Raw genomic sequence first — 10,711 nt, 5'->3', positions numbered from 1 at the left:
GAATTTGTCTTTTGGGCTGGTGAAGGGCTAGACGGAAGAAGTGAAGAGATCAGGGACAGGGGTGAGGAACCAGGGGGAGGGAGAGCGAGGTGTGAGACTGGATGCTGTGTTAAGGAAAAGTCAAGAGAGGGGCGCCTGGGTGGCTCAGTCGTTAAGCACCTGCCTTCGGCTCAGGTCATGATCCCAGGGTCCTGGGATCAAGCCTGGCATTGGGCTCCCTGCTCAGCGGGGAGCCTGCTTCTCCCTCTCCCACTCCCCCTGCTTGTGTTCCTTCTCTCATTGTGTCTCTCCCTGCCAAATAAATCAAATCTTTAAAAAAAAAAAGAAGAGAGAGAAAAGGAAGGTCAAGAGAGAGAGCCACCCCCCACTCCAGTAGCCTGGCGATCACCCAACACATTGAAAATGGGGGATTTCTTATTTGAAGGAAAGTCGCATATAGTAGTTACCAGAGCACGTGCAGCGTTTACACGGCTTTATCTGAAACCTGGCTGTACCTGGCTGCGTAACCCTGGGCTAGTTACCTAACTCCTCTGAGCCTTGGCTCCATCATCTGTAAAATGGGACTAGAGTAGTTGTTAGGATTAAGTAAGTGCTGGCATGTGTTGGGCCTTGGAACATCAACAACAAAACAATGAAGTTCAGAGTGTCTAAAGACTCATCCAAGGTCGCTGGGTCAACCAGGATGCGGGGAGGCAGGCTGCAGACCCAAGAATGCCTGGTCTCGGAGGATCTCAGAATCCCTCTCCGGAGGTAGCAGCATGGAGACAGGACCAAGGCCAGGGCCTAAGGGTCAGGGCAGGGTTTCTGGCCGCTGAGTCCTTGCTCCCAGGTGCTGGCTCAGCCCACTGTGGCTGAGAGTTGACTTTGCTCCTCCCCCTCCCCCCACTTTCTCTCCTCCCTGCTCTATTGGACAGTATTTCCCTGGGGCTCCCGTTACCAATTTGCAGAGCAAAGCCAGGCACAGGCAGTTCAGGGGTGGTGTGAGCTCAGCAGCTCTGGTATTGTTTTTAATTCAATATTTTGTCCCTGTGCGCCAGACTCCTTTATTGGATGAGAACACTGTTATTGGATCCTGCCCTGCAGGAGAAAACGCAGGCTTCCCCGAACGATGGCAGCTAGGTTGTTCTAGAGTCTGATGAGTCAAGGCAGGGTGAGAAGACAGCAGAGAGTTCCAGAAAATCTGGTGGTTACAAGCTGTTCTGTGACACGCACAAAAATATTAACATATGTATTCTTGACCTTTTCCCTTGCCCTCCCTTCTAGGGAGGACAGAGCCCAGGAGGCAGCCTTCACATCGCCTTCTTCCTTTTCTTGCACATCCACTGTATAACTGGATCCTGCTGAGTTTCCCTCCTCTATACCCGTGCCCAGTGCCATTCAGTCCAAACCCCGAGCATCTCCTGCCCTGACAACTGGTCTACCCTGTTCTTCCCTGTGGCCCTCCAACCCATTGTCCTTATGATAGATGATTATGGTTGGGATCTCCTAAAAGATAAGGATTCAGAGTACAGAGTTTTATTTGGAGAGTGATCCCAGGAAGTACTGGCAGGCAAGTGAAAGAAGGACAAGGAAGGGAAGGCAAAAGGTTACACTGTGGACCCCTGCTCTTGACCCCACTGGGCACTTCTGGGAGCCAGTGAACAACACATAGCTCAGAGTTATCCCACCTGAGGAGCGAGGGAGCTGGGTATTTATCTACCAAGTTCATCAGGCGGAGCACTGTTCTGGAGGATGGGGAGGGGTGTTCATTCTCTGGCATCTCTGACGTTCCGTAGGCAGGCAAAGCTGGGTCCAGTGGTCAGAACATATCCTCAGGTAAAAAACACAGGTTCTGGCATTTGGAACTGGAAGTCTGCCCGGTATACCCTGAAATGTAAAGGAGGGCAAGGGCGTATGGGTGGGAAGCACTGATGGCATGTTTTCCATACAGACACATCCCTTCACTTAAAGCCCCCTGGTGGCTTCCCTTTGCTCTTTGGTTTAAAGATCCAAACGCTTTCCTATGTTCTGCAAGGTCTCCATGGGCTGGAGACCCTCCCTGCCCACCTCTGCTGCCTGCCCTCATGCCTCCCTCTCTCTCTCTGGGCTCCAGCCTCCCTGGCCTTTTCTCTATTCCTCAAATGTGCTTTGTCCCACCACAGGACCTTTGTATATGCTGATCCCATTTCCTGGTTCTTCTACATCACCTAGATAATTCCCATACATCTTTTAAGCCTCCAGGTCACACAATTCCACCTCCCAGGCTGGTCAGGTTGCCTCTGTTCTCCACTGAGATAACTGGATCCCTTCTCTTCTGAGTCTATATTTGTGTGATTATGCAATTAATATCTGTCTTCCCTAACAGACTCTGAATTCCAGAGACCAGGAGGCTGATTGGTGTATAGCAAGAACTTGATAAAATTTTTTTTTGACTGGATAAATGGATGAATGAGGATTCTGTGGAGTCCTTTCTTGTGCCCGTTGTAATACTGGGTATAGAGATGAATTCAAAAGAAACTAAGAGGAGGGTACCTGGGTAGCTCAGTTCGTTGAGCATCTGCCTTTGGCTCAAGTCATGATCTCAGGGTCCTAGGATTGAGTCCTGTGTCGGGCTCCCTGCTCAGCAGCTAGCCTGCTTCTTCCTCTCCCTCTGCTTCTCCTCCCCACTCATGTGCCCTCCCTCTCTCTTTTTCTCTTGCTATTTCAAAAATAAAATCTTAGAAAAATAAAAGAAACTAAGAGCCTAAGTTCTTAACAGGAGGGCCATAGTTAGGGGAAGGAGGCAAGGGAGAAGCAGACAAGATTCCACAGGGAAGGCTGAGAAAAGAGAGATTGGGCTGGCTGGTGGTGTGTAGACTAGACAGTGGGGCTAGAAATGGGTGAGGAGGATAGTTAGGACATTTCCATGTTTGCTATTCAATAATGGTCCTTTGCAGTTTCGCCAGCAACTTTTCAAGGTTTGTTTGGTTTCTGTACGTATGGGTTCCTTTTGCCTGTTACGTTTCATGAAGACTGGCCCAAGGCAGCTCGTTTCCTGTCGTCCATACCTGTGTATTCTGTGTGTTCCATCAGTATCACAATTTGGTGAGAAGATCACTTTCGAGTCACACTAACTTGGGTTTGAATCCTGGCTCGGCTCTTTCTAGCTGTGTGGCCTTGGGCAGATCGCTTACCCTCTCTGAGTGTTGGTTTTCTCAACTGTAAAGAAAGGGTAATCTGGCCTTGTGTGGTTGTTGGGAGGCTCAGGGACCACACAGAGCCCCAGTGCCTGATACATGGTTTGGATGTTTGATAAGTAATGCTATTATTGCCCAAACGTAGCTCATGACCTCATACACCAGCATAAACTGAGCACCTATGCAGGCATACTCATTCTTATCAAATCCTCAACAACACTGTGAGGTAAGTGCTTGAGGAAGACGGTTAAGAGTTCACAAAATCTTACCCCTTCTCCTTCTCGAGCCCACGGAGAGACCACATTTCCTAATTTTCTTGCACTTTGTAGTGTCCGTGTGACTACTTTCTGGACAGCAGATGAGGGCAGACGACGTGAAACACACCACTTCCGGGCTAGGCTCCTATATATTACATCTCTCCTGGGCCTCCACGCTCTCTCTTTTCACCCACCGACTGAAGGCTACTTTCCTCAAGGCCCCAGGGGATGGAAAGCCAGAGAGTGGAAAGAAACTGGATGACTGAGTTAATGTGTAAGAGGCCATGTGCCAAACATCCACTTCTGACTATTTTGTCATCCATTTTGTTGTTTATTACAGAAATTAGACTGCTTCGACTATGCCACTATTTTTACCCACATTTGAAAAATGATGGAAAAGAGTTTCTCGAAAGTGAAGTGATTTGCCCAGAGTTGTACAGGCAGATGGGGCAAAGCCAGGATTCCAACTCCAGAACATAATCCGAAATACAACTGATGCTGCTTTCAGTAAATATTTGTTGAATGGATGCAATTAAGAGCCTTGATTCCCTAGTCTTAATGTTAAGAACCTAGGGGAAGGGTAGCTTAAAGATAAATTGCAGAGTGACCAGGAGAAAAAAAAGAGGAGGAGGAGGAAGAAGAAGAAGAAGAAGAAGAAGAAGAAGAAGAAGAAGAAGAAGAAGAAGAAGAAGAAGAAGAAGAGGAAAGACAGAAAGAAAAAGAAAGAAAGAAAGAAAGAAAGAAAGAAAGAAAGAAAGAAAGAAAGGAAGGAAGGAAGAAAGAAAAAGAAAAATCAAGATGTATGGATCTCCTTCACTATATTGTAAGTTTCTGGAAGGCATATGCTTTATTGTACTCATTTTTTAAAAGATTTTATTTAGTTAATTAATTAAGAGAGAGCAGGAGGGGGGAGGGGCAGAGGGAGAAGGAGAGAGAGAATCTGAAGCAGATTCCAGCTGAGCACAGAGCCTGACACAGGGCTTGATCTCAAGACCCCGCGATCACGACCTGAGCTGAAATCAAGAGTCAGATGCTTAATCGACTGAGCCACTCAGGCTTTATTGTACTCATTTTTATTTATTGTACTCATTTTTAAATATTTCCCAGCACCTGGCATGGTGCTTGATACATTGTGGGTGCTCAAACACGGCCGCTCAACTGAACTGTCACAAACAGCACAAGCTGGGTATTCCCCCAACCTTTTCAGATGGTGGAGAAATACCTTGAAATCCTGGTCCTTTTTGGGGAATGCCTTGAAATAGTGACAAACTAATTTTAAAAGGAGTAAACATGTAATTTTGTGCAAAAATCACATACCATCTTATACTCCACCATAAAAAGTGGAAGCAGGTACTGAAGTTGGGGGAATTGCACTGGGGAATAATTTAACATAAAGGCAGTTCTTTCCATTAACGCTTCCCTCCATGAATTGGCCTACAACTGCCAGCCCTCCACATATGAGTTTCAGAACAGGTGGGTCCAGTTCGTGGAAGTGTTCTATGGGGGCACGATTTGAAAACCACTAGATGAGTTGGGTGGAATAAGAGGGGCCAGTTTGTTAATGGACAAACTTTCTGTTTTCATACTTGCTGGTTAGCTGCTTAATACCAACCAGTGGCCTCCCCAGAGCAAGACGACAGGACTGTGTGTGAGCATTTTTGTATTAGTTTCATTTCTGTCTCTCTTTTATACTTTTCTCCCTGGTTTCCTTTTTCTTTCTTTCTTTTTTTTATAATAATATTTTTTATTATATTATGTTAGTCACCATTCAGTACATCCCTGGTTTTTGATGTAAAGTTCCATGATTCATTACTTGTGTATAACACCCAGTGCACCATGCAATACGTGCCCTCCTTACTACCCATCACCAGCCTATCCCATTCCCCCACCCCCCTCCCCTCTGAGGCCCTCAGTTTGTTAGACCGTCTTTTGATTTATGCTACCTTGCCGTGTTTTACGTATCTTTGTAAGCCACCTTAAATCCTCTCTGGAAGAAGGTGGTGGTATAAATAAAAATATATAAGCTAAATATAAAATGTAACAAGCTCTATAAAAACCTATTCCTAAAATACCAACAGTGGTTGTTTATCATACAGAGAAATAAGATGATTAGAGGTATGTTGTGTGGGGGGGGAGTTGTGTATCCAAAGGGGGCAGATCTTTGTGATTATATAAAGCCCAAGGTGAGGCATTACAAATGACTTTAATAAATAGTGTGAAGTTTAAAAATTAGTTTTATTTTATTGCTTTTATAGGTATTTCTATATTTTATATATGTATTATTTACTTCTGTAATAGTCCTTCAGGATAGAAATTGAGAAAATACAAATAAACAGCAAGAAGAACATTAAAACCACAGAGAGCCAGCTACTCAGAGATCATCACCTCCTTGGAGCTTCGTGTAAGATTCAGAGACAAGGTCCTAGCAGATCCAATAAGGCCCAGAGTCTGATGGACTAATGCTGCCCCTGCCAGGTGATGTGGTGAGGAGGACGGGGAGGTGGAGGCGGAAGGAAAAGAAGAGAAGGGAAAGAGGGGGAGAGCAATGGGAACGGGAAGAATCTTGTGTGTGGGCATCCAAGGGGAGATGTGGAAATGGGAGGACAAGGTAGTGTCTACTGCCTAGTAGGACTCAGGGATGAAGTCTGACACTCGTTGGGAGAGATGCTGTGGACAGAAGTGAGATGTGGGGTAGAAGCTGAACTGCTTTGGGGCCCAGACAAGGGCCATCCAGCACCGAAGAGAGAGGCTTAGAACCCATATCTCTGTAGGACGTTGCCTGATTCTGCTGCGGCGAGGACCCAGCAGGAGGTCACGGCACCTCCAAGGTCCTGCAGCTTCTAGAGCGCCAGAGAGCAATGCCCTGGGCAGGGCAGCAGTGGCAGCGGCCAGGCTCTCCTTCTGGTGACGTGAGGGGTGCAGGTGCCAATGAAGAGGCTGGAGCGGAGGATCCCTTGAGAGGGTCATGCAGGAGTACACACGGGCACATGCACGCCCGGAAAGAACTCAATTAATGAGAGCTGGGCTGAGGGGCTTATATTGGTGGACATGGAAGTTCTGAGTCAGGGGTGTTACTTAATGTCGATGGGACATCATTTACATGCTCAGGATGTCAACTTTGGGAGAAATTTAGGCCTTTTAAATATATACGTGGATATATACAGATTTTTTTCTGAGCAAAATGTGAGACTGAAGAGATTGATCAGTTTTTTCTTAATGTATGTTTCCCATAACCCTATTTCCATAGGACACTAATAGGCATTATGTGAAAAATGGCTTCTGTGTTCAAATGGGCTTGGAAAACATGGCGTGAAACAAGGTGAAACAGGTTTCCCCCTGCAAGACTGCTCAGTGCTTCCAACATACTAAGGTGATCCTCTATGATAGGGTGTAAACTCAGCAGCTGCAACATAGCCAATCGGGGTTACAGGGCTGTTCTCTGCCTTCATTGATATCTGCTGGCAATGGTTCACAGAGTCTAATGGGTACAAATCGAATGCTCAGTTTATCAATAAGTCACGGTGGCTGCCAATGATGGGAATGTCGCTCTTTGGTACCTAAGCTGCTGTGACTTTGTATACCTGTGGCTGCATGACAAGTACCTAAACACTTAGGTTAAAACACCAGAGCATTTATTATCTCGCTGTTTCTGTAGATGAGAAAGTTAGGAGCAGCCTAGATCAGTGATTCTCGCTCCCATGTCTCATGAGTTGGCAGTGACGATCTCATCTGGGGTTGCAGTTTTCTGAAAGCTTAACTGGAATCAAAGGCTCCACTTCCAGGATGGACCCAATGAATCTCACTTCCTGGCATCCATGCCCTGTTGTAGTCCCTTCCCACGATGAAAGATCTGGCCTGTGTCACCTGTGGGATATTGCAGAAATGATGGACTGCGACTTCTGAGGCTAGGTCACAAAAGACATTGTGGTTTCCACCTGGTCTTTCTTGGATGACTTGTTCTTGGGAAACTAGCCGCGATGTTATGAGAATACTTGGGCAGCCAGATGGAGAGATCTGTGTGGCAAGGGATTGAGGTCTCTGGCCAAGATCCAGCGTCAACCTCTGCGTAAGCCATCTTGGAAGTGACTGGCATCTTGACCACAATCTCAGGAGAGACCTTCATCCAGAAATAGCTGCTAAGCTGCTTCCAAATTCCTGATCCATAAAAACTGTGTGAAGTAACACATGTTCATTATTCTTTCAAGCCATTATGTTTTGGGATAACTTGTTACACAGCAGTTGATAACTAATATGCATCCTTAGTGTTAAGGCTAGGTAATAAACAGCTGCTTCACTTCGCTGGTTAAGGAGACTTCTTCCTTCCCAAGCCAGAAGTGGTCTTGACCAATGTCCTTTCACTGACCCTGAATAGCAATTGCACAAATAGTTCTCTCCATCTCTTATTATGAAAGCACCTCTGGAATGTCTGACTCATGAGGTTCATTGGTGTGGGGCATTGATGAAGGGAGTCCCTCGTTTTGAGGGGTTTATGAAACTCATGACACCATTTTTTTTTTTTTTTTTTAGAGAAGGAGAGTGAGCAAGGTGGAGGGGCAGAGGGAGAGAGAGAGAATCCTAAGCAGGCTCCGTGCTGTGTGGAGCCTGCCGAGGGATTTTATCCCACAAGATCATGACCTGAACTGAAATCAAGAGTTGGACACCTAACCAACTGAGCTACCCAGGTGCCCTGAAACTCACTACATTCTTATGAGCCATTGTGAGTGCTGGTTTTCATAGCTTTTCCAGTCATACATATTTGGCTGCAGAATCCTTTCTTTGTGCAATGGACGTAGTTGGTCCTTACCCTCATCCTTGCTTCCTTCATCCCTTATTCCTAAGAGAAAGGCTCAGAAAAAGATGATCTCTCTTCTTCTTGATGTCGTGAATGGGATTGCTGCTGCCATTCTGTTGGCAGAAGGAGAATAAATGAGCTCCAGTGTATCCTTCACCCAGCTTCTACAATTACCAACTCATTAATAACCCTCTCATCTCTACTTCCATCTATATGCACACCAAGGCCCCACCTTGGATTATTTTGAAACAAATTCTAGTTATCATATTATTTCACATATAGATTTCAGTATGGATCTTTAAAAGATTAGGACTCTTTCAACAACATAATCCAATTCTATCATCACATGTCAACAAAACCTGAAATAATTCCTTTTCTTTGCATATCCATGACTATTGAGTTCTTACTTGGCTCATGGTATCTAAGAGACACTTAAATTCTTGTGTCTAATTGAGATCAAGATCTGCTGGGAGAGATAATTACTCTTTGGCATTCAACAATCATCTGTGCCTGGATCCTAAGTGTCAGTACCATTTGAAAGACTAACTGAGCCCAAATCCCTACTGGGAAATGCATAGTCAGACAGGCTTGGTTTGGGGTATTGCCAGTTACTAACTCTATGACTATGGGCAAGTAACGAAACTCTCTACATTTCAGTTTTTACAACTGTTTAAAAATATTAGAGTGGAGAGGATTTGGGTGATGAGAGGCAGAGAGAACAGGGACTCCTCCTGAACCCCAGCAACTGCATTCTCCTCTCCAGAAAACATATCCCCCTTTCCACTGCCCATCCTGTAACTCTTCCCCACTCATTCAGTACCTAAATAGAGGAGTCAGGCACGGTTACATATCTCCAATCAGCCCACAATTGCAGGGTAGGAACTCAATATTGGTGATAAGTATACTTTATGAGTGTTTTTTTGAGGATATTTTCTTAAAGGCTGTTCCAATAAATAATTTACTGGGGCGATGAAAGGTGGAGGAAGCTACTTTGATTACATCTTGGAGTACCTAAAGCTTGAAGTTTAAGGAAGCTAGGCAGCCCACAGCTATTTAAAAACTTTCAGGAAGGGATCATTCTTTCAAGTTACATTTTTAAAAAACATTACAGCTCAGCAGTTGGTCTCTTGAGTGGTGCCCTTCTCCCATCTCTGTGGCTGCCACTCTGAAATCATCATCATTGTCACCACGTTTTTGGACTGCTTGGTGCATACATAGCCCATAGCCCCTCTCTTCCCCGCCCCCTTGTTCGTTTTTTTGAGATACAATTGACATAGCATTATATTAGTTTCAGGTATGCTATGTAATGATTTGATATTTGTATTTATTGCAAAATGATCACCACAATAAGTACGGTTGACATCCATCATCATACATAGTTACAAAAAACTTTTTTTCTTGTAATGAAAACTTTCAAGATCCGCTCTCCTAGTTATTTGTAAATATGCGGTACAGTATTAACTACAGTTACCATGCTATTCATTACATCCCATGACATTCATTTTATAACCAGAAATTTGTACCTTTTCTCTGACCGCCCAGCCCCCACCTCAGGCAGCCACCGATCTGTCCTATATATCCTCAAGCCTATTTTGTTGTTTTGATTCCACGTAGAAGTGAGATCATATAGTATTTATCTTTTTCTGTTTGACTTATTTCACTTAGCATACACTGGAGCTCTTCTGAACGTCCATTGCTCATCTGTAAAACTGGAAGAGCATAGCATCAGGATTTGGGGTAGGGATTTGAAGGTATTAGTATTATTGCCAGGAATGAGTCAATCAATCTGTGGATTGATTGGGTCATCCATTAAACCAACCACTAGTTAATGAGTGCCAATTAAATGCTAGGTATTATGTTACATTCTGAGGTTGCTGTGGTGAACAACCCAGCAATCCAGCAATGTCTGGCTTTTTGGAGCTGTGAATATGGAAGGGAAAACAGACTTCAAATGAATGAAAAGCAAATAAATATAGAAACCCCAATCACAAATGTTCTGAAGATCATGGTTAGGGATCCTGATAGAGAATCTTGAGGGAAAGAGAGGGACTGTCTTAGCTCTTGTAAGTCAGAGGAGACCCCCGGATACCGTGACATTAAGCTGAGACCTGAAGGATGAGCCTCTCAAGCATTATTCCCTGGAGATTCCCGAGAAAGTACTAATGGACCCTCTCATCAAGATACAATTGAAGTGCCCTAAGATGATATTCAAGATCCTCCATGATTAGGATTGCCATAAGATACAGGATGCCCAGTTAAATTTGAGTTTCAGATGGGCAACAAAAAGGTTTTAGTATGTTACTAAATATTGCGTGGAACATAGTAATACTAAAAAATTTCATTGTTTAACTGAAATTCAAATTTAACTGAATGTCTTATATTTTTATGCACTAAATTTGGCAACCTTATTCAAGATCTTCCCCAGCCTCCCTCTCCTGCCTTACTTCCCATTTTTTCCTCTGTATATCTTACGCCCTGTCTACAGGAAGTGTTCCAACTTCTATGTC

The sequence above is a fragment of the Ursus americanus genome, chromosome 22 (genome assembly GCF_024610735.1).
Source record: "Ursus americanus isolate L20-20 chromosome 22, mUrsAme1.1.p, whole genome shotgun sequence".
Taxonomy (NCBI): Eukaryota; Metazoa; Chordata; class Mammalia; order Carnivora; family Ursidae; genus Ursus; species Ursus americanus.
This window is presented reverse-complemented; position numbering follows the sequence as displayed.